The sequence below is a fragment of the Equus przewalskii genome, chromosome 2, assembly GCF_037783145.1.
Source record: "Equus przewalskii isolate Varuska chromosome 2, EquPr2, whole genome shotgun sequence".
NCBI lineage: Eukaryota > Metazoa > Chordata > Mammalia > Perissodactyla > Equidae > Equus > Equus przewalskii.
This window is the reverse complement of record NC_091832.1, coordinates 91457457-91480801: the sequence shown is the minus strand read 5'-3', so window position 1 is coordinate 91480801 and position 23345 is coordinate 91457457. Positions and strand designations below refer to the sequence as shown.

General features: G+C 40.9%; 1 protein-coding gene and 1 long non-coding RNA gene across 3 annotated transcripts in view; one reads left to right on the top strand and one right to left on the bottom strand.

Annotated features, from left to right (window-relative positions):
* MAML3 (mastermind like transcriptional coactivator 3) overlaps positions 1-23345 on the bottom strand; it is a 395058-nt gene that overhangs the window by 121250 nt on the left and 250463 nt on the right. The window lies entirely within an intron of this gene.
* Positions 2403-18826, top strand: LOC139082070 (uncharacterized). The gene is made up of 3 exons (XR_011537777.1): positions 2403-2525; positions 12553-12709; positions 17626-18826. It is a non-coding gene; the product is annotated as an uncharacterized lncRNA (long non-coding RNA).

The following is a 23345-nucleotide window of genomic DNA, read 5'->3' as shown; positions in this document are numbered from 1 at the left end:
GCAGAGAGACTGGGGCCTTAGTGAGCAGAGGCAGAGAGCCACTCTCAGAGGCCAGAGGGCTGAGCAGAAGCCTGTCATTGGTTTAGTCTGATTTTAGCACACATTATTTATCCTTCTTTCCTTTTTATATCCTTTATATCGTCAACACGGTTTTTCTCCTGAAGGGGATTTTTTTTTTTTAAGGAGAGAGAATGGGCGTTGACTTTTCAGTCAAATAATTACTCTAGCCTAATAGCTCCCACATTGAATCCTGAGGGCAGACATTAAGGAGAGAATATGTGTGTGGGGAATCAGAAACGGCACCATGTCCAACAGAGAGGACACACAAAGAAGTAAGAAGACGGAAGAGGAGAAGCAGGGAGGGTGACAGAGAAGGAGAAAGAACTAGACATATGGCTGTACTAGAAAGAGCACATAGAGGGGTTCACCAGCCCAGAAATGGAGAAAGACTTATAAACTAAGAATGAGGGGCAGGCCCCGTGGCCGAGTGGTTAAATTTGCACGCTCTGCTTCGGCAGCCTGGGGTTTCACCGTTTCGGATCCTGGGTGTGGACATGGCACTGCTCATCAAGCCCTGCTTTGGCGGTGTCCCACATGCCACAACTAGAAGGACCCACAACTAAAAATATACAACTATGTACTGGGGGGCTTTGGGAGAAAAAGGAAAACTAAAAAAAATCTTTAAAAACAAAAGAATGAAAATAGAAAAGTGTCTTTATCCAAGGTCAGGGTTTCTGAATCGGGTCAAATTAGCAGGGATACCCAAGTAGGAACTAAAGTTAGAAAAACTAAATAAGTGCAAGGGAATCTTCTTTTGCTGTGTGACGAGTTCATTTCTGGACATAGAGATGTCAGAAAGTTTCAATTAATGCCCATATTCTTTTATTCTTTTCATGACCGTCCTAAGATCTCACACAGTAAACGATACCAGGAATTTGCCTTGAGACCAAGACAAAGTGGGAAACCATTTTAAATACAATTTTACTCATCGCAGTGTTTTTGGATTTGAAACAGATGCTTATCCAAACTAAAGCGTTTGTGATATGATTTCTTATTTTCACATATGATGTGATTTCTTATTTTCTATTTTGTAGTCCCATTTATAAATCTATGGTAAGTGGTTTATGCTAGTTTCATTGGCACCACCATCTCCTATGCCCAATATTATGATAATTCTGAAATACGAACTGAATAAATACATAGGTAGGTCATTTTCAAAATGATTTTTATTTGCTCAACAGATTGAATCCGTGTGGTAGGAAAATTACAGCTGGTTAAGTCAATCTTGAGTCACAGTAAGGTTTATCGGGGTAATGTTGATCTTTAACCCTTCAGTCTAGAGTATAGTGTAGGAGCAGAAGGATATCCCAACATCCATATAACCAGACAATTCACAGAGTTTGAAATGTCCCAAGTAGACTTTCTTGCAGTTATTTGCGACACCTTGAGAGTAACAAAAAAAATAAGGAGCTGGAGTGCTTTCTCCCCAACATGGTGGCTGCCTTTTTATGCAGTCCTTGATAGATCATTCCGTGCCTTAATTTCCCTTTCTGCAGATTTCCAGGAGCCTTGTCGACTGAACTATAGATTATAATAAGCTAGCCCGGCACCTTATTTCTATTTCACTACCCAGATTCTCTCTCCAAACTAAGCACCATTTTTGTCCGTAAGAGGAAGAGTTTAAGAACTAAGTGATCTATTAATAACAGTTTAAGTATTATTTTATATTCAAAATGTATTTTAAAATAGTCAGTAGTTTATGACTTTCGGTGGCAGAGAGAGCTTTTTTCTACAGTTACAGTCCTTAAAGCATAGCTCCATTTAAACACTTTTCCTTCTCCTCTATACTTAAAAATACCTCTTGCGTGGCTTCATCAGGATATCCTGTAATTTAGAACATCAAGGTGACTCATTTGATATTTTGGAGAAAAACTGTGTGGTTTTCCCTGTGAAACTACTGATCCACCTCACAGCTCTTTGGTGGCAGAAAGGCAGTGCGTGTGTCGTGGGGGGCAAAAGAGTATAATGAGACTGGATGGATCTGCTTTTTCTCACATCATTCAGTAAGATTTTCACAGTTCACACTTAGGATTTTCTGAATCTAGGCGGGCCAGTGATGGGGTAATGGAATTGAGCTCTGACTGACTTGCACATGGGTACAAATTTCACTGCTTAACACATATTCTTCCTTCCCTCTCTCTTTCTTTTCTCAGTCTTCCTTCCTCCATTAATCAGGTTGAGTAAAATCAGAACATTAAAAAACTACATACACTCTTCTTTTCTTCTGGGTTAGGATAGATCACTATTAGTCCATGTAAGGGTGGAAAGCTGGGTGCTGAGGGCAGAGTGGAGAGAACAAGATCACTCACTGATCCAATCTGTCGAGCAAATCATAAACACAAGTGGTTCCTGCAAGAGTCTTTCGAGATTACATAAGGCTTGTTTTAAGTGTGTTTCCGTGCATACCTGATACTGTCATTCTCTCTCAAGGACTTCGGACAGCTCAGGTTATGAGGAAGTATCAGGTAAGCTGGAACACATTTTCTGGCCTCTATACAAAGCCTTTTAAATATGATTTAGGGAGTGGGGAGTGATTAAGAAGCAAAGTGCTGTGGCTAGTGGTAGGAAGCTGACGGCACCGGTGCACTGTTCAAATTAAGCACAGAAGGTAGAATCTTCAAAGAATACTTTCCAGCCATGGCTGATCACCAAACTCCTGGTAATGAAAGAAAACATACTTCACCTGATTATTGTGACAATGGAATACACCGCTGTTTCTATTGTTGTGAAAGCCTCCCTTGAAAAGGAAAGTTAATCTGGAAGAATGAATGACCGGAGTGCCAAGCTTAGGTCACAAAGCACGAGGCCCTTGTAAGCAGAAATCTCTGTCTGGGTGGGACTCAGGAAGAAACAGAATTTGGAATATTTTGTTTATTTGTTTATTTGGTAGTATGTTTGCTCTGGGCAGGAGACTATTTTAGGCATCTCCAATCTCATCTGTTTGATCCGTTTTTCTCTTAAACATGTGTGCTTGGTAAATTATATATTGTAAGCGACCCTGGGGTGTGTAATGCCATCTCTTTTAATACACTTTTCCATCCTGACAAGGGGCTTCAGTGGCTTGGAATAATCCTCTTCAATTGACAAAAGCAGCCCCCAATTTCTAAGTTTTTAAACCATTAGTGGCTGATCAGTTGCAACAAATATGCTGTCGTCGCTGCTGCTGCACCTAATGATTGAATTTTAAATATTCATGATGGATGGATGTCTGTGTGTGTGCACAGAAATGACAGCATCGACGGCTGCTTCTCACCAGGGCACCGTTAGAGCTGAGCAGAAGCTGCATATGTCAGATATTTTCTGGTTAAATATTCCAGTCATTAAAAAAATTATTCTATCGTATAGATCCAGCAGCATTAATGCATGAGATACAGGCATCTACAAACATACAATGTTGAAATGGGCAGACTCCTGCCCTCAAAAATTGCCCTTTAATCATTAAAAAAAACAGTGTACACATCACCAATTTTGACAGTGGCTATTTTGGGGTGTTGTGATTTTCATTTTCTTATTTTTGCTTGTCTATATTTTCAAAAACATTTTCTATAATACACACAAATTATTTTTGTAATGAGACAAAAGTTAACTTAAAAATCCCACAATGAGCAAAATAACAATGTCATCATAAAATTCTAACCAATTAAAAAAATTCGTCATTGAGAAATATGCACTTATTTGTTATATAAACAAACACAAAAGAAGAGAATAAATTTTGTCTAAGTTTTAACTATGAAATAAATGGAAAATAAGATCTATTTTTCCTCGAAGACTTGAGAAAAGGTGAGTCAAGTTTTAGAGGAAATTCAATAGAGAGGATATAGTGATCAGAAAAGGGACATGCTTTATGTGATGAAATTACACCAAGCGTATTCTTTGGCCATTATTTATGGCTGAGATTATAAACAACTGAGAAAAATTAGCTGAAGTGAAAATGCCCCCAGTTTCAATCTGCTAGGATGAGCCCCGGTTTCTCGTTTCTCTCTTTGCCTTCCTGCTCAGCAATATCTCTGCTCCCTTTTTACTGTTCGCCTTTTCTGGAAATGTTCTTCCTGACACACATATTTAAACACTATTAAATCTTACCGTTCCTTGCATTGTACATTCATATCGTCTTTTTTCATGGATACATATTTAATAGTATATATGACTATTCTGATCTCAGGAAAAAGGAAAAAATAATGCACGAACACAGGTATCATAGAGTAAAACCAGATATACTTGAACTGCTCTGTGTGTGTGAACAAAACTCAGGGTTGTCCTTCTGTAATAGGATTCTATTAGTTCTCCAGACCAGTGACTAAGTGGTTAAAAGGAAAAGTATATTAACTGCTTGGCTCTGATTGGTCCCTAGAAACTTCCTGTAGAAAAAGATTAGAGCAAATACATTGAAAGGAGTGCCCAGATTCTGTGTCTATAAGAAACGTGGGGGAAAAAATAAGACAAGGTCTGACCTTGTGGCTGATAAATGGGTGAAACTGTACATCTGAGTTTGACTCTCCCTAGTTAAGAGGTTAGATTATGAGCTTGTTCAGAAGAAGGAGAAACAGCAGCGATGGGAAACAGTGAAGGCAGAAGGAGCCTCATTGGAAAGCATAGTTTTACATTTTGAGTCTGAAAATCACTTGCATCCTAACAGTACTGCAGCTGGTGGCAACGAAATCCTCACACAGAGTAGTTAACCCAAATGAGATCCGCTGTAACTTAACCACTCAGCTTTTAATTTGTCATGTTTGCTTGATCCTATCAAAACATCCCTTTTGTGGTTCAGTTCATTTCCTTGAAATTTTACATAAAATTCTGAAAAGCTATTTTTCTATAATTGTTGACATTTTAAATAATATTTGGAATTTAGAGAAGTTACAGAGAAAACTATGTTATAAGAAAACATGGCTCAGGATGCTTACTAGAAAAAAAATCACATATGGGCATTTATACTACATAAAAAACACCATGGAGGCCAGCCCGGTGGTGTAGTGGTTAAGTTCACGTGCTCCTCTTCGGCAGCCTGGGGTTCTCGGGGTTGGGATCCTGGGCATACACCTATACACCGCTCATCAAGCCATGCTGTGGCAGAGTCCCATAGACAAAAAACAGAGGGAGATTGTCACAGATGTTAGCTCAGGGCCAATCTTCCTCATGAAATAGACAAATAAACAAAAAACCATGTGTGTCGTGACTTACGTGGGATTTACGGGTGAGAACTGCTAGTATAGTAGACCATCTTTTTAGGTTGCTTAAAATTCTCAGTTGCCTAAAACCCAATTTTATTTAGATTCAGTGGGTTTTTTTTTTTTTCCTTCTAGACCCTATTTATTTGAAGCTAGTTGTCCTGTAGCTTGTAACAGGACAAAAGAAAGGAGTGGATAGTATTTTATGAAATTTAAGCTTCTATATGATTCTGTGTAAAAGAGAAACATTTAAACACTGGCAAAACAAAATCCTAAAAGAGAGGTGCAAGTCATTATTAATGTCTTACACTCTGTGTTCACCCAGTTAATCTCCCTGTGCGTAATTAAGATGACCATACCTCCTGCTCTGCCCAGGACCTTTCCAGCGTACACCGGTTGTCCTGATGACCCACTTGGTTAGTGTCCCTTGACCTTCAAAAGTGTCCTGCTTTGGATGATAAATTAGACGGAACTGTCGGAGGTTTTCCATGAGCCCACATGCTAAGCTAGGTTGTGCTGTCAACATCTAGCAGTGGCACAAACCTCAACTTCATATATTTTCTTTCCTTCCCACAGAATTGTTGAGAATAAAACTTTCACTGTACATATAAACCCATGTTAAGATAGAGAGGACTATTTGCAAGATGAAAGAAAAGTACTAAAATGTAGAATATGGCTGTCCTTAGAAGATTACCCATATTTTCAGAGCCTCTTTCCAGAAAAGTGGGAAATTATGGTAGTTTTAGATGAAATTTCTTTGGATTTTTAACATTCACCCCTTTGGCCATTTGGGTTCCAGAACTTTCTCTAAATACGTTCTCCTTTCACATACCATGCCTTCAGGTGCTTTCTATCTGAAGGTACCAATGGCTCTATAATCTTGCAGACTCCCACTGGGGCTCCTAGAACTGACCAGAACCAGGAACTGAAGGCCAACCTCTTCTCAGATACAGAGCATCACAGTTAAGACAATCTGACTTCTCCCAGGCTGCTGTTTATCTATGGCCTAGGCTGGCTATTGGCTGGTCTGTTTGGTTTCACAAACTTAATATGCCACCTGGACTACTGCTTCCTCTCCAGGGCTTTTTGAGACTCCTCAAAGGAAGGCCAGTTTCCTTTCACTCTGAAAATCCAATTTATATTGTCAATGCCCAAGGCTGTAAATGCGGGAGCTTGGAGGGAAATATGGGAGAAAAGGAAGAAAAACAGCAAGAAAGAGCAACCAAATTGTTTTATGTCTTCAGCCTTTTTCTCTTCTCAAACACTGACAGCCAACACATAAATAGTTCATTATTTCCATTTTCCAAACAGAGGGTCCCTGTTCATGCTGGGCAACATGGGGCTAAAAGCGAAAAAAGTGAAATAGGTTGGGTGGGCACACTGGCTCAGGCCCTTCTGCAGAAAGTGGATTTTGTGTACATGGCTCTAGGACTCCTCTTGAGATTGCAAAGGAAATAGGAAAGCATGGTTATGTCTGCAGACAGTGGTCATTTTGGCTCGTAGGTAGATATTCTCACATTAAAACGATGGCTGCTTGTGAAGAGCTGACCATTCATGGAGGGTAAAGGGCCCTTCCTGTAAGAAACTGACCTTCGAGCTTCTTGAGTGAAGAGTGGAGGGGTCACGGATAGGAAACAGAGAAGTGAAAGTGGCCCTTCTAAGTCTGTACTTGGTCTCTCTCACAAAGAAGGGAGTTTGAAGACCTTGGTTACCTGGGGGCTTGCTGCTAATTGAAATCTGAGTTGGGATGGCACCACAGCAGTCTGTACCTTGGGTCTACCAGCTATGTCACAGGCTGTACTAACCATACAGAATCATTCAGATTCATACGTTCACCACCTACGGGAATCAGACACAAAGGAAGTACAAATTTTGCAATTATTGAAAACATATTTTGGAACACTTGTTCTATTTTGCTAAAAATAATTTAATCAGTATATCATTACCATGTTATTGAACAAAGCTTGATGAAAACTTTGCAAGGCATAACAATTCTAGGGGTAAGTTTCATAGTTTTTTATAACCTCTCTGCAAATCAACTTTTGCCCACGTTATGGTCACAGAGTAAAATGTAAAAGATATAGAAAGCACCACAGGTCCAAAGACATGTGAAACCTATCATCAATAGCTTAATTTTATTCCCAGTGTTCACGAAGATTCAGAGGATTGTGTATTTTTAGTTGTATGGTACTTTTCCTATTTCTGTACTGTTAGTAATCCATTCCAGGAACTTCAAATTTGCCAAACTACATAAGAAGCATTCTAGTTAATTATCTCTGCCTTCCTCATAGACTCAGCTATTGTGAAATGGAAAGAGCACATCAGGTTTATCTCCTGGATCTGCCCTAATTTTATTAGCTGGGTAATCTTGGTCAAGTCTTGTACCCTCTATGGGCCTCACTTTATTTATTTATAAAATACTTGTCCTTTCAGGTGAGAATTAAAAAAAGTAATGCATGTGAAAATGACCTGTGAATGGGAATGCACAGTATACAAATTATTATTGTCCTCTTGTGTTGTAGACAAAGAACTGATGACACAGAAAGACTAAGACAATGAAGTGACCAGAATCACGCAGCAATTCCATTACAGAACTGCAATCAGACCCAGCTCCTACACATTCCAGGGAACCGCCCTTCTCATTTCTGCTTCCACTTACACATACAGACTAATGGCAGGCTTCTAGTCTACTTAAAGTTTCATCCATTTCAAACAGTACTATCAGAGAAGCTGCTTCTTTCCTCATAATAACAGCATGTTCCCCCTTTGAAAATGCTAAAAACCAAACTAATTAACCTTGCTGAGGATGCTTATATATTCCAGGTACAGAATACATAGTCCTTAAATTCTCCAACAAACGAAGTGAAAGAGGAGCAGGCGGGGGGCCTGCAGGTGTATTTGCTGGGTACAGTGAAGGAGCAAGGCTGGAAGGATGCTTTGAGGATTATGGAAATGGCCCGGCGGTCCCTAGGGAGCAGGGTGTTAGAGGCTGGGCAATAACACACAAAAAGGCTCTTCAGGAGGCAAATGATCTCTGATCACCTCTGTGCTGAAGAGAGCAGCGAAGCTGATAATAACACCTGAGTGTTGATTCCCTTGCTAAGCTCTTAGGCACCCCAGTCAGAAAGTCAGAGGATATTAAGGAAGGAACTTCAGTATACTGCCCTCCTCTAAGGTTAAGGCTGCTGGATGGGGTTCAAAAACCAGTTCTGCGTGTTACCAGCTATGAGGTCTTGGGTAAGCTCCTTATCCTTTGCATGCCTCAGTTTCTTCACCCGAACATGGAGGAAAATAACCTCATAGGTTGTTTGCGAATTAAGTCTGATGTCTACAAAGCTTTCCTCTCCGTGCCTGGCATAGAGTAAGGGTTCAAGAAATGTCAGTTGTTTTTGCTACTAATTCATCTTCCTCAGTTCCCAAGGAGAAAATCGAGGGCCAGAGACGAATAGTGGCTTACTCAAATCCACAAGGCTCAGATTAATGGCAAAATATGGACCACGCTCCTAATCTTTTTGCCACCATTACAATACATTTTCCTCCACACCCTTTGGTAATTCTATACCCTATGTGTCCCAGGGATGGTCATCTGTTGAATGGACTGGATGAGCTCTGAGGGCCCATCTAGGTCTAGGTTCAGAATCAATGATGTTAAATGACAGAGTAATAGAGAAAACCATTTCTCAATGTCCTGAGTTAATGGGAGGAATATTTTCGTGGATAACCCCAAGCTGCAGATCATGCACTCAATCTTAGTGTGGGCCTGGGGGCAATAGCAGAGAGCAAAACCATGGTCTGCAGTCCAGGAGATCGCCATCCTGAGGGGATCCCACTCCATGCTTAAGAATACTCGTCAAAGCTGAATGCTGTTTGGGAGGAAGACCTGCCCTTTGCTGTAGAATACGGCATTGGGTGCTCTGGCCATCCAGGGCTCTCTCCAGCAGCATGGTAACTGTCAGACAAATTCCGCTGGAGGAATGTCCTGCTCTGTCAAGGCCCCAGCCAGGCTGTGGACTCTCAGTCTTAGACTCCTGAGGCTCACTGTGATCATTCTCAATTCCCCTCCACAGCCTCCCTCTATTTCCTATATCATGCATGTGCTCTCACTCAGGAGAGAGGGAATTCAGCTTGTTTAACCACTAACCACCATCTACCTCCAATTCTCAATCAATGGATCTGATCCTGGGGGTGGCTCTGCATCTTCTGCTCCATCTCTCACCCCTACAGTTGCGTCTTTTTCTATGTCTGAGGTTTCTAGACGACTCACCAGCAGATGAATGGGGGTGTAGCTGGAGCAGCTGTCATATGTTAAGCAATCCTGTGCTCTCTCTCTTTGAAGATGAACTTCATCCTGTGCTACATGCTGGTGGATCATAATTCTCATAGTCTGAGACTTTTCGAGATCTGAGGGAATAAAGCTGCTGCGAGATAAAAAGTGTTTCATGCAAAGAGAGAATCTAACGTCGGAATAAAAAGTTTACCGGTGTACATATTAGAGAAAAGAAATTTGTCCCAACAAAATGGCTTCAGACATGTTTTACAGTTAAAGCAATTTTTAAAATGTCCCCCTGTCTTTGTCTCATGTGTACAAGATTTATCATCCTAGTGGCATATCTACATGCATTGCATGGTGTTCTTTGCCTCATCTTTCTAAAGGATTTCAGTTCTTCAGGTTTAAAATCACCAGGGAATTTATAAGGAGTGAAAAATGTTCCAGAAAGTTTGTTTGATAGTCCTAAACCTAAAACCTTACCTTTGTATGGCTCCCTTTACCTTACAAAGTACTTTTATACACATTATCTCATCTTTATCATGGGCATCAAAGGTTTGATATCATTTGGAGAGCAGGAGACTAGTGGAGACTGTATTACCAACCCCTTCTTGCTAACTTTTACTTTTCACATGGCAGCAAAAATGTCGTGAGTCTACAGGAAAACAAAATAGACTCATTATGAGGAAATCATTACATGCTTCCTTATAAAAATTGTTCTATTCCAAATGTTGGCTCTGGAAAACTCCCACTCACTCTTTAAGACTGTTAAGGTCTCGCTTCTTCAGGGCATCTACCTTACACTGACTCCTTTTCCACTGTCTGGACGTGCACCCTTCCTTGGGACTCCAGACGCCCCTGTGTTTACCAGTATCCCAGCTCACTCCACAGCATTGCAGCTGTCTATTACCCCTGTGGACTACAAGCTCCTTGACGGCAATGCCCATATCTTGTTTTCAACTGCCCTGTTCTTACCCAGCACAATGCGAGGCACTTGGGAGGTACTCAGTATACGTGGAGTGAATGGAGAGAAAAACCCATAGGAAATAGGTACTTATGGAACGTGTGTAGCATGAACTGGGTGCCTGCTAGTGCAGTCAAAGAATATTCTTAAGCAATAAGATGAATATAACTTTTTCTTTTTTAAAAGATTAGCACCTGGGCTAACATCTGTTGCCAATATTCTTCTTCTTTTTTTTTCCTTTCTCCCCAAAGCTCCCCAGTACATAGTTTTATATTCTAGTTATAGGTCCTTCTGGTTGTACTGTGTGGGATGCTGCCTCAGCATGACTTGATGAGCAGTGCCGTGTCTGTGCCCAGGATCTGAACTGGCAAAACCCTGGGCTGCTGAAGCAGAGCGCACGAACTTAACCACTTGGCTACAGGGTTGGCCCCTGAATACAATTTTTATCACTTATGAAGTCAAATTCACATGCGGCAGAGGAGAGGAATCAGGAGAAGAATCCTCTTGTTGGTAAAAGGTCAATTCCAAGGACTTGCAATGTGGGGAACCTGGATGGATACAAGCAACGACTGACCTTAACTCTCTCTTCCAGCCCATAGCAGTTCTCTGGTTAGAAAGATACCGGGGAAGCCGAATGAGTGGGTAGTGCTCAGAGAGTCAAATGCCAGTGATCAGAAAGCAAATGAATGGCTTCATCCTGACATGTTATACTCAGGCAGTTAAAGGTTGCAGTAAAGCCTCTTGTCCAAGTTCTGTGAAGCTGTGAATTACTGGAGTCAGAGCTAAAGTTACACATAAGCAGTGAAAAGCTTGTGCCTTTAAGAAAAGCGGCAATCTTTCACCTCTAAACGTTGTGATTCTGTAAAGCATCCTGGAGAGTTCTGGGTGCCCCATCTCCCCCGCCAAAAGAAAGTAAATCAACAAGTATAATCTTTGCTATTATTGAAGAATGTAATATGTAACTTTTAGGAGACTGCAACTAATAAACCATATCAATGCTATTTTGTAACATTAACAGATGCTCAAGGCAACAATAAATATAAATACACAAAGGAGAGGCAAAACTGTATAAGAGTGTCTGTGTGGTTCAAATCTTAAATTCTAATAGTGAAAAGATGAAAGAAAATCCAAATAAGAAAAAGTCACGAAAACACAACATTAAAGAAGATAATTAATTAGCATAGGCGTAATGAAGTTTTGTAATTTTAAACAACAAATAGAACCCAAAGCAAACAGGAAACACAAATATCAGTGACATTAAACACCAAAAAGAAAGAGGAGTGGGGAATCAGCTTAACCTCTGAAACGGGTTTACTGCTGGCTGAGGCAGGAAGAGGTTTAAATGAGATTAAGAAAGATAAACAATAAGCAGTCTGTTGAGCTACTCTTTATTTGGCTCATGTACCCAGGCAAGCAGAAGGTCTGTTTTTGAGCTAGTGGGTTCACATACACCCAAGAAAGCCAGGAGGACAGGCGAGCAGGGAGCGCTCGCTCTAGAGCATGATGGAGGTCTCCCCACCCCGCCAGTCCCGCTCCCCGCTCAGTGAACCTGAAAGAGAAATTGCCATCACCAGCTTCTGAACCAACAGTCTTAGATCTTCTTTGGTGTGTAATAAATCAATATATTGATAATAAGTTTTCTTGCTTATTGTCTTGACTAAAATAGCCTTGTTTATTCTCAGAATCACAGAGTTTCAGAGAGTGGACATTAAAGGTCACCAAGTCCACCCACCAATTCATCAAGTGGCCATTTGGCCTATGATCACCTCTAGTGACAAGGACTTAATTTCCTCCTGAAGTAGTTGTTACCATCCTTGAGCGGCTCTGAATATTAGCAAATTCTTCCTTAGATTGAGCCAAAATTTATCTTTCTGAAATATCTATCTTTGGGCCCTCGGTAGAGAATAAATCTAAACTGTCTAAATATGAGAATCTTTCAAATACTAGAAAATGCTATTTTGTACTACTTGAGTCTTCTCTACTTCAGGCTAAATATACTCAGTTCTTTTAACCTTTACTCATATGATTTTAAGTTTTCTTACCATCGTGGCTACTTTCCTCTGAACTCAATCTAGTTTTTCTCTCTCTTAAAGTGTGGCATTCACTGGACCTATGTCACAGAATGTGGTCTGATAAGCATCAGTCACAGTGGACCACCCCCACCTTTTTACCATATACTTTCATCAGGCAACTGCAGACAGAAAGGAGTATTTGCTCTATTTACTGAGCTTCCACAGTGTAACAGGCATGGTAAGTACTTTACATGCACTGAGTTAAATATTGAGAACAAGCCCATGTGTAGGGACCGCCGTTATTCCTATTTCATACCTAAGGGCCCAGACATAGAGAAGTTACGTAACTTGTTTAAAGTCACATGGTAACTGGCAAGCCTTACATTGATTCCTGATACAACTTTATTTTCATAGATTCTGCCCAACATTCCAAATTGTGAAGCTCTTTCTAGGTCTCCACTCTTTCCCTCAATGTGCTGTATTCATTATTCTTCCCAGCCCCATCTCACGTCCAACTTGATAAACGTGCCCTTTATAATTTTTCCAAGTCATTCATAAAAAGTTTGGGCAGGACAGAACTATGGCTGGGTTCCCTGTTGACTCTTGGCTCCTTTTGTTTTGCAATGCCAGTGGAAATTATTCCATTTGGTCAAATAATGAGACTTTATTTAAAAAAAGAATTCATTCTAAGTTCTTTGAATGCTTGTCATATGTTTCTTTGCATCCCATGTAGCTAGTTAATGCTCAACAAAACTCATTGAAAGAAGAACTGTGTTCTGAAATGTGAAGCCCGAGGGGAGGATTGGGGTGGGGGCTGGAGGGACGGGACTTGCGCTGCCTGCAGTCTTAGTATGCAGTTTCTCAACTCCTGGCTGTTCTGTCATCATACCAGCCTCTCTCGGTTGGCACATGCTATTCTATGCTTTCCACATGTCAGCAACACTGGTCAACAAATCCAGGATATAATGCTTTGGATATTGGAGATCTAAACTGGTCACTGAGAATTTTAGAAAATGAATCACTTTAAGACTGGATTTATCATTACTGGATCAGAAGTCAGGTCATCTGTAATAAAATCATGATGAGAAGTGTCTGTCCACCATGACAAGACTGGAGCCTAAAAACAAGAGTAAAATCAAGGGAAGTTTGAGGTACATCCCTCACCTCTGAGGACACCATCATGCATTATTACCACACCAGCTCTCAAGACATAATAATACCACAATGTCAGAGGGCAGCCAAGACCTTAGAACCACCATCCATCCCAGCATGCCATGGATCTGCTAAAATGGTAGGTGAAATCATGTCCCCAGGGATGCACTCACAGGAAAAACATCTCGATTTTACCCTGAAAAGTCTTGTCCTGCGACACCAACATTATCAGAGATTCTACTATATTTTATATATAATATGTTGAAGTACATTGGAATAAAGAACTCTGAAAATAGTGTTACACTTCAAAAACAGTAACAAACAATGAGTGCTTAATAAGCATCAGAAAAGTGTCAATTGATTTACATGAATTATCTCTTTTAATAGTCACAACAATTTTACGAGAAATATACTAAAATTATTCCCAGTTTACAGATGAGTAAACTGAGACACAGAGAGGTTAATTACTCTGCTTGTCCTTAGTGCAGTGCTAAAGCTTGAATCCAGCTTCGTTTCACACTTACTCTCTTACCCACTTAAATACAGTGTGTGTTAGCTCAGATCTTCCAAGAAGCAGACACTAAGATGGTATTAAATGTGCAAATTTCTTTTTTTAGGGAAAATGTTTGAATGAGAGAAAATGGGGAGAGAGCCATCAGAACGCAATGCAAGTCTGACCCCGAGTGAAGGGCAGAGAGAGATCAGTGAGGTCTTAGCCACTTGGTCTGGAGAAATTCCAGTATGACTGCCAGGGAGTCCCCGAGTCAAAGTCAGCCTTCAGGGGAGTCCCCTGCCACCGAGGAATGGGTGTGCTTTAGTCAGTCATTGGCTGGGAGCAGCGTTGGCAGCATGGCCTCTGTGGAAAAGCAGCGATGGGGTCCAGGGAGCAGCAGACGGGCCTGGAGTTCAAGGTCAGCCAGGCACGTTCTCACAGCTGCCACACGCAGCCTCTCAGGAGGCCTCAGGACAGAGGCACCTGATTCGCTCTTAAGGTATAAAATGTAAATCTTATCAGAAAGATTTTCATTTATCAACAAAGATATTTCAACACCCATAGCCTGAGTTGCCAGAGTCACTAATTCTCAGGCTACAGAGGCGGAGGAACGTGGCCGATGGGAGTCAGGGTCCCGTTTCCATAAGATGCTGAGCGTCACCCCAGAGCCTGGGAAAGGAGGATGGAGTGGTTTCCTACCAGCATCTGGAGTAGACTCACTTCAGGTTTATTAATCTGCTTCCAGAGAATGTTCTTCTGAAGACGTGGAAATTTTGTGGATTCTCTGAAAAGTGTTTGGGAGAGGGGTTTCTTGTGGCCATATTCCAGAAAGTTCCCAAAGGGGAATTTCCCATGCCATGGATCTCATGGAAACAAGTAGGGAAGTTCCAGGAATGGATCTTAGCTGAGCATAATGCTGCTAACACACTGACTTCTAGTCTTCTCTTTCTCTACATTCATGCCCCCTTATCCAAGGAGGATACTCTTTCAAGACTCCCAGTGGATGCCTGAAACTGTGGATAGTATCAACACACACTACGTTTCTTCCTATACATACAGACCTATAGACAAAGTTTAATTTATAAACTAGGCACAGTAAGAGATTAACAATTAATAATAACATAGAACAATTATAACCATATATTGTAAGAAAAGTTATGTGAATGTGGTCTCTCTCTGAAAATACCTTATTGTACTGTACTCTCTCTACTTCTGGTGATGATGTGAGATGATACAATGCCTCTGTGATGAGATAAAGTGAGGTGAATGACCCAGGCATTGTGACGCAGCATTAGGCTACTATCGGACCCTCTGATGATACATCGGAAGAAGGATCAGCCATGACAATGTTGATGGTTAGATGTCAGGAGCAGACGATCCCAAGACAGTCGATCTGATAACTGAGACAGCTCCTAAGTGACTAATAGGTGGGTAGTACATACAGTGTGGATATGCTGGACAAAGGGACGATTCACGTCTGGGGCTTGTAGGATAACACATATAAAACACCTGGCAGATTGCGTGGCATTGGACAGACATTCACATACATGAATGCCCTTAACCCTGTGGAATAGTGATGGGAGGATATTTTGCAGTAGGTTTGTTGGAATTTCAGATGGTGGGACAAGGTTGGAGGGGCAGAGAGAGAAACAATAAGGGGGAGCCAAGGATACCTTGGGTTTCTAGCATGGGAGTGGGACAGAGGGGGATGGCGTGAGATTTCATTATGCTACTCAGAATAGTGCGCAATTTAAAACTTACAAATTGTTTATTTCTGGAGTTTTCCATTTAATATTTTCAGACTGAGGTTGCTCACGGGTAACTGAGACTGCGGATAAGGGGGACAAGTGTATTTTTCTTTTGTCTTAATCGAGCCAACTTTTATTCTCCCACAAAATAAAGAAAAGTGGGACAGATCCCCTCCTTTTATTTTGCTGAAATCCGAGGAGAGCTGGGCTTGTCTGTTCTCTTTGACCACTGTCCTGCACCTGCCTACTCAGGCACTGGGTCAGTTACTACCTCCTGCACCCTCTGAGCTCTGGCTCCAGTATAGGCTGTGTGCCCAGATTACACACAGCTTACAGGGCACTCAATCTATCCTTTTAAATATACTTACAAATACGTACCTACATAAACACACATAATATACATCTATGTATAAAAAACTGCCTGAACTAAAAGATGAAATCCTCCTTTTCCCTAGCAGACCTAGGACTACCATGCAATTCATGCATCATTTTCCAGCCCTTGACCTCTTGACTTCTCTGTGGTGTTGCCTGGTGCCAACTCTCAGACCTGCCTGGCAATCCTTAACCTCCCAGACTCCCAGATACTTCTTTCTTGTCTCTTTCCCTCCTTCTGTTTCCTGCTTGCCTGCTTAATCCTTAAATATTGGTGTTCCCAAAGGCTTATCCTTGGCTCCTTCTCATCTCCCTGTGTACATTCTCACTGTCTAATTTTATCCACTCCCATGCTAGAAACCTGAGGTATCTTTGGCTCCCCCTTCTTATTTCTCTCTCTGCCCCTCCAACCTTGTCCCACCATCTGAAATTCCAACAAACCTATCACAAAATATCCTCCCATCACTATTCCACAGGGTTAAGGGCAGTCACGTATATGAAGGTCTGTCCAATGCCACACAATCTTCTAGGCGTTTTATATATATTTTCTCACAAGCCCTACAATAAGCAAAACAGATACTATAAATTCCACACTACAGATAGGGAAATTAAACCCACGGAAGTTTAGTTAATAGCCTGAAACTTAAAGTTGGCCAAGAAGTGCCTTTACTTTGAATCTAAGTCTCAATTTCTAAAGGGCAAGCTTCCCCTGAGGCCCACCATCAGGCCCCTGCACCCTTGCCTCCTCCGCCTGCTGGCGTCCCCCGCACACTCCCTGCTTGGTGCACCCTTGGTGTGGACAAAGTTACTTTTTCCAGAAACAAGTATGATCATGTCTCTTTTTCTAGAAGCCCTTGTTAATTATACTCCAGGATTAAGTCCTTCCTGGTTGGTTTGGCCAGTGGCTACCAAATCGTCTGCACATTGGAATCATCTGGGGAGCTTGGAAAAATACTGATGCCTGTATCCTACCCCTAGAGATTGTTAGTTCATTGGTCTGGAACGCGCCCTGGTTTTGAAAACGTTACAAGATCCCAGGTTATTCTAATGGACAGACAAGTTTGGAAACCACTGAGTTAGGCAGTGACGCCTCTTATCTTCTTCCTCTCTCTCCAGCAACCGTTTTCCCTACTCCAGACTCTGCTGTGCCTTTGACCATCCAGTGCCCTGTCTGGAGTCCCTTCTCTCTTTGACAAACTTCTACATCCTTTGATATTCAGCTCCAATGTACCTTTGATTTTCTCTGCTCTGACCACCCACCTTGTTCTTTGTTCTCGTCACTGGCCATTCAAGCTACCCTGTAATCTAGCTGTTTACGTAGTGGTTTCCCCAGACGTGTGCTGGGGAAGAGTGGCTACTCCTTTTCACATTCTCTTTGTCTACTCCTAGAACACAATGCCTGGCAAGAGGAGGTGCTCAGTAATGCATGAATGAACGAATGAATGAGTCCACGAATACCTACATAAGAAGTGGAAGGACACTGGACTAGAACAGGACTCTGAAGACCTGCATCTGGGTGGCAATGTGGAGTGGACAACTTGGGATTGGGAGCAGTACAGACCTGAATTTGAACCCTCGCTCCAGTTACTGGCTATGTGATCCTTTTTAGGCTGTTGAAATACTCTGAGTTTCAGCTTCCTCTTCTGCAAAATGGAAACAATAATAGTAATTCCTTCATTATAGGGCTGCTGTGAAGGTAGGAATTGATATTTGTGAAATGCTTAGCATAAAGTCTAACACTCAAGTACTAAAAAATATATTCACTTTATTATTATATCACTAGCCCTGGTTTGTTCATTTGTGTATTGCAACATTTTTGGAATGTTACATACTTTTTCTCTGTCTTTTTCTCATCTATGAAATGTGCACGGTAATATTGTGTCTTCTCTCAATAGGAAGATGAACGTCTTCAGCTTGAAAGAATATAAGATGCAGCAAATGCAACAAATGATGATTAGCGTCCTGTGTGTGTTTACTTCCTAATCTCTGCACTTTCCTCCTCCTTCTGTGATAATATCAGGGCAAACATTTTTCTTATACCACAAACCTTTGACATTTGAGGGGAAAGTATCGAGAAACATTCTTGAATCCAAATTTGCAAATACTACAAGAGCAGATAAGTTTCCCCAGAAAATACGGCAAATTATAACTGAATATTTCATTAGGGTCACACCTTCAGACCCACAGTGATTCGACAAACACTGGACCAAAGAAATTTTTAAAGCTTTTAAAATAATATCTGCCACAAAAGTAATTTCCCACCAGAGGTGTCGATGACATCACTATTGTAGTAATGTCAGACGTGAACTTAACAAAATTTGTAAAACCTAAACAGTAGGGATGAATAATAACAAACTCTCATTTCATGAGTGCTACTTCAAGGTAGATGACAGGCAGGGAAGCAGAGATGAAAAGAAGATGCAGATTCTGGGTCATTCTGGGCCATTGTGTGGCTCATTCACAAACTCTCTGATTTGCTTGCTCCCCATGCTTGCCTCAAATTCACATTCCAGTATAATTATTAATTACTCATACCATGATGCTTTGACTTTACTTGTGATGAATAAAAATCTTGAATGACAAATTCCTGAAAACCAGAAGTCAACTACGTTCACTTACTCCCATCTATAATTGCCATCAACATGTTTAGGAGCCAAGGGACAATGTTAAGAGGGGTTAAAGGACTCTTAAGGAATATCAAATTCCCTGCCTACTAACTTGATTCAGAATAAAGCTAAGTATGGATAAAAATAATTTTAGGACAATAGTAACATAAAGTTGTATCTTGATTTTTTTGCCAAATCTTAACTTGTTACTCATTTTCTTCCCTCCAAAATCACTCAAATACTTTATTCGTAAAACAAAAAGAGAACTTGTGAAATGGAGATAAATTGCAATGTTGAAACGTCATTAGAATTTTCTTCAATTCTACAAAGTATATTTGTGCAAAATTTAAAATCTGTTCTTCTTTAGTTCTGCAAATAGCGCAATTTCAAATACAGCAACTATCTTCTCTTTGTCTTAGCTAAATATTCAATATTTATACTCAATATTCTACATAAGTTATTTCTCAATATTCAATATTCTAAAATGTAATTTTTTTCTCCCTGGAGAATCACAATTAACCTTCAATTTGGTTCTCTTCTGGGAGAAGACAATAAGGTGGAACGCTTCCTTCTGAACGGGTTCAGGGGCCAGGATACAGCAGGCAGATGGCACAAGGTGCAGAAACAAGATGGAGCCAGGTGACCTTGGGGAGAAATCATTCCCAGGCCTGCTTTTAGCTCCAAAACCATCATTCTTTTTTCCTTTCATATCTCTTCCCTGAGTTATGGGGCCCTTTGGCTTCTGTAAAAGCAGTTTTTTTTTCATTCTCTAACTAAACACAATAATAAATTAAGAGGCCTTATCTTGGTAGAGGTGATCAGGTCTGGCCTTCTCCATTGTTTTCATCAGCCTCTCTTCTGTCCTGTTTGGCTCCTCCTAACATATTCTCTTCCCCCCCAAGTTGAATTGAGCAGTTTTAATGATTTTCCCTTAAACTCCTTCCTAAGTCTCCCTTCTTCTCTTCAGTTATGCCCTTAGACATAGGCATTGAGGGCCCCCTGCTCTGGCCCCCAGCTTTAGAGGGTCTGATCAGGTTTTCCTCTGGCCGCATCCCTCCCCACCAGGGCAAGTAGTTTGCAGGGCCAAGGCAAGAGCCCACCTCCCCCTTCTAGACTGTGTTCTGGATGTCTGGAACTCCCAAATTCCCTGCCCAGAGGGCTTCAAGTCTGCTTCCCCAGGTCCTTCCTCTGGCAGGGTGACACACAGCTGTGTGCAGCTCTAGGTCCAAAGAGTGGCGAAGGGGGTTGTTTATGGACCTTGAAGGTGTGGGCTGGAGTGTCCCATAAATGTGAGAGGCTCCTGTGGTATAGCATAGAGCCAGGGATGGAAAGAGAATTGGGTGGTCCAAGGAACCCATGCTGCAGAAACCCCAGGAGGGAAAGGCTCTACATTCAAAACTGGCCTTCCCTGTGGCTACGAAGTTATACTTGTCAAGGTCAGATGATGATACAACATATTTTACTTAATAGTTAGCTTGATGTATAAGGAATAAATATGAAGCATATGGTATGTAGGCTTACATTTGTACTCTTGCCTTGGGCCCATAAATGTTAAGGGCAGGCCTGTGTCTCCTCACCCAACAATTTTCCTGCAGATTTTCTGGGCTAAATTCCCATGCCATTTTGGCAATGAATACTGAACAAAGTCTAGAACTTCAATGTGGCGGGATTACCTGTCCTATTAGCCAGGCCGCCTTCTTTTTGCACCATTCTTCTCTCTCTTCAGATTCAGTCACTGACAGAAGTCTCAGTGGTTAATTTGTAAACAGGGAAGAGAAGCGGTTGTGCATCCCACAGAGAGGTTTTCATGAAGCCTGGGTGATCCTGGGTCAGACCCTGTCCAATGTGGAGTCCGTTTGCAGTGGTAACCATATACAGACAGGTGACCTCTTTTTTCCTTGCTGAATTTTCTCCCTTCCTCGCTGTATTATTTCACCCCCCTCTTTTCTAAAATGCGTTTCAGACACAGAGGGAGAAGCTGTGATGAAAGTCGGCCAAGCAAAGACGAGGGGTGGGGGAGCAGTCGACAATTCCAGTTTGACGCTAATGATTTGTGTACAATTCAAGGTCAGAGAATGATATGTGAGGCTTGTGCGCCCACCCACACAAGCATACACAATTTAGCACTTGATTATATCAGCATATAGCGCTAATACATCTAATGCTGCCTTGTTCACTTGCCTCTCCAATTAGACAGAAAGGGCTGAGGGCAGGGACCACATGTTAAGCTTCTTTTGTTCCTCATAACACCCACCACCTTATTAGGCACATAATAGGCATTTGATAAATACGTTTTGTTAAAAGAGGCTTGCCTCTGTTAATGAAATAAATGTGTTCTTGAAATGTTCTGAATAAAGTGAGTTTTTTTGTAAACAGAATTCTATTTTAATGATACTGGGAATACTATAAGTCCTTTTACAAAGTGAATAGTCATTCCATTTGGATGTCATATATTTTTTTTATCCTCTTGGGCCTAAACTGGGGAATCTTACCCTGTGGGGGCCGGGGCTGTGGTTCTATGAATCCCCAGCAACTGCATCCAAATTTGTGTTAAGAATGTGTATTTTTCTGTTGATACTGTTGTAGCTTTCATTGTATTCTCAAAGGGCTGTGCTACTTTAAAAAGAAGAAAAGTTAAAACCCAATGGGCCTAGAGGGTACTAAGGAAGTCGGTCTAAGCTTCTAGGAAAGTAATTCACCAGCTTTGGTAAGTAGAAAATAATAACCAGAGCTCACATTTGTTGAGCATCTGCTACATACCAAACACTTGACATTTGCCATATTTAATCTTCCCTGAAAGGTAGGCATTATCATCTCATTTTGCAGATAAAGAAACTGAAGAGACATGCCCCAGGCATATAGTTATTAAACATCAAATGTAAGATTTGAACCAGGACTGGTTTGATTCCAAATTAGGAAGTTTTTAATGAAAACAGTTTCTGTCTCTCTCTGATGCCCTACCTAAAATAATAATGCTGATAATGATAACAATAAATAAATTAACTTTGAGTATATTATTATGCTCATTTCACAGATGGGAAAACTGAAGTGAAGAAATATATATGAAATTCAAGTACACTCGATAACTTGGGGAAGACTCCCCAGCTGGTAAATGAAGGGGCCAGTATTCAAACTAAGATCCACCTGTGTCCTGAGACCATAGCTCCTCTCTGCCTTTCACAGCCGCTGTGGAGATGGCCTGGCTTCTCCATGACTCACACCAAAATCAGTGGACTGGTTCCTGGTTTCAACATACCATAATTATTCTTCTGGAATTCAATTCTTTTCCTTTTCAACTTCTAGAGATGAATCCAACCCTTCAATCATTTGTAAAGCACTTCTTTTGTACCTAGGGCTGTGTTAGGTACTGCAGGAAATGGGAAAACATATCTGTGTGTGTATGTGTGTGTGCGTATGTGTGTGTGTGTGTACAGCAGCCACACTTTTTAACCAAAATTCCAGAGACTGTTTCTGATACCTGATTACACTTAGGGCTTTTCAGGAAAATGATGACTGTGCACTCAACCGTGCAGTTGCAATACTTTCTCTTCAATCTTCAAGCAGCACTACCTACAAACTTAGCAGGCACTCAGACAGTACTGTTGACACTGGATATATATGGAAGGTTGGCCACAGGATCATTCAAGACTCATTTGATAATATGAATTCATTCCATTTAGCTATTTGATACTACGAGAGTAAATTAATATGTGAAAATGCTATTAGCTCTTTGAAAGAAAATAATATTGAAATTCAGGTTTAATATATAACGTGAAAGGAAGTTTTGAACAGAAGTTAAGCAAAGTCTGGGTCCTGAATTCAAAGAGATCTGAGTGCAAATCTCTGCTCTCCCATTTAGCAGTAACGTGCCCTTACGGGAAAATCACTTGACCCTTCTAAGCCTCAGTCTTCTCACATATAAAAGGAGATGATACGACCTTTATGATAAAGTTTGTGAAGATTAAATGGGGACATGCACGTAGAGCATGTAGAGCAAAGCTTGAAACATTGTATTCACTCAAAAGATGGTAGCATTCTGTTTTTATAACTTCATGTCTAAAGAAATAGGATGTGCAGAAATAATGAATTTGTTAAATTTCTCTCTAAAAATAAAAACAGGATAATGGATACAAACAAATTCTCCTTCTTCATGAGTGATAACATTGGTACTAAAAAAGAAACTCAATTCTGACAATAAAACTTCACAGGAAAAGAATTCTAAAGTCAGTCCTTTCCTGTGCATAGGTCTATCCAAATTTCCTTCCTAATTTTATTACTGTTGACACTTTATTACTTAAAATAATCTTGTGTGATCCAGAGAGAGCCAAAGAAAATGGGTGGGGCACTATGAAATGTGCTATTGTCTTTCTGAACACGTCAATGTCAGAACTAATGATTTCGACCCCATGTTGCTGTGGAAAAGATGGCAAAGGGAAGATAGATGGAAGAGCCTCACTGGTACTTTGCAATTCTTGCTTCTATAGTAATTTAGTATATATAAGA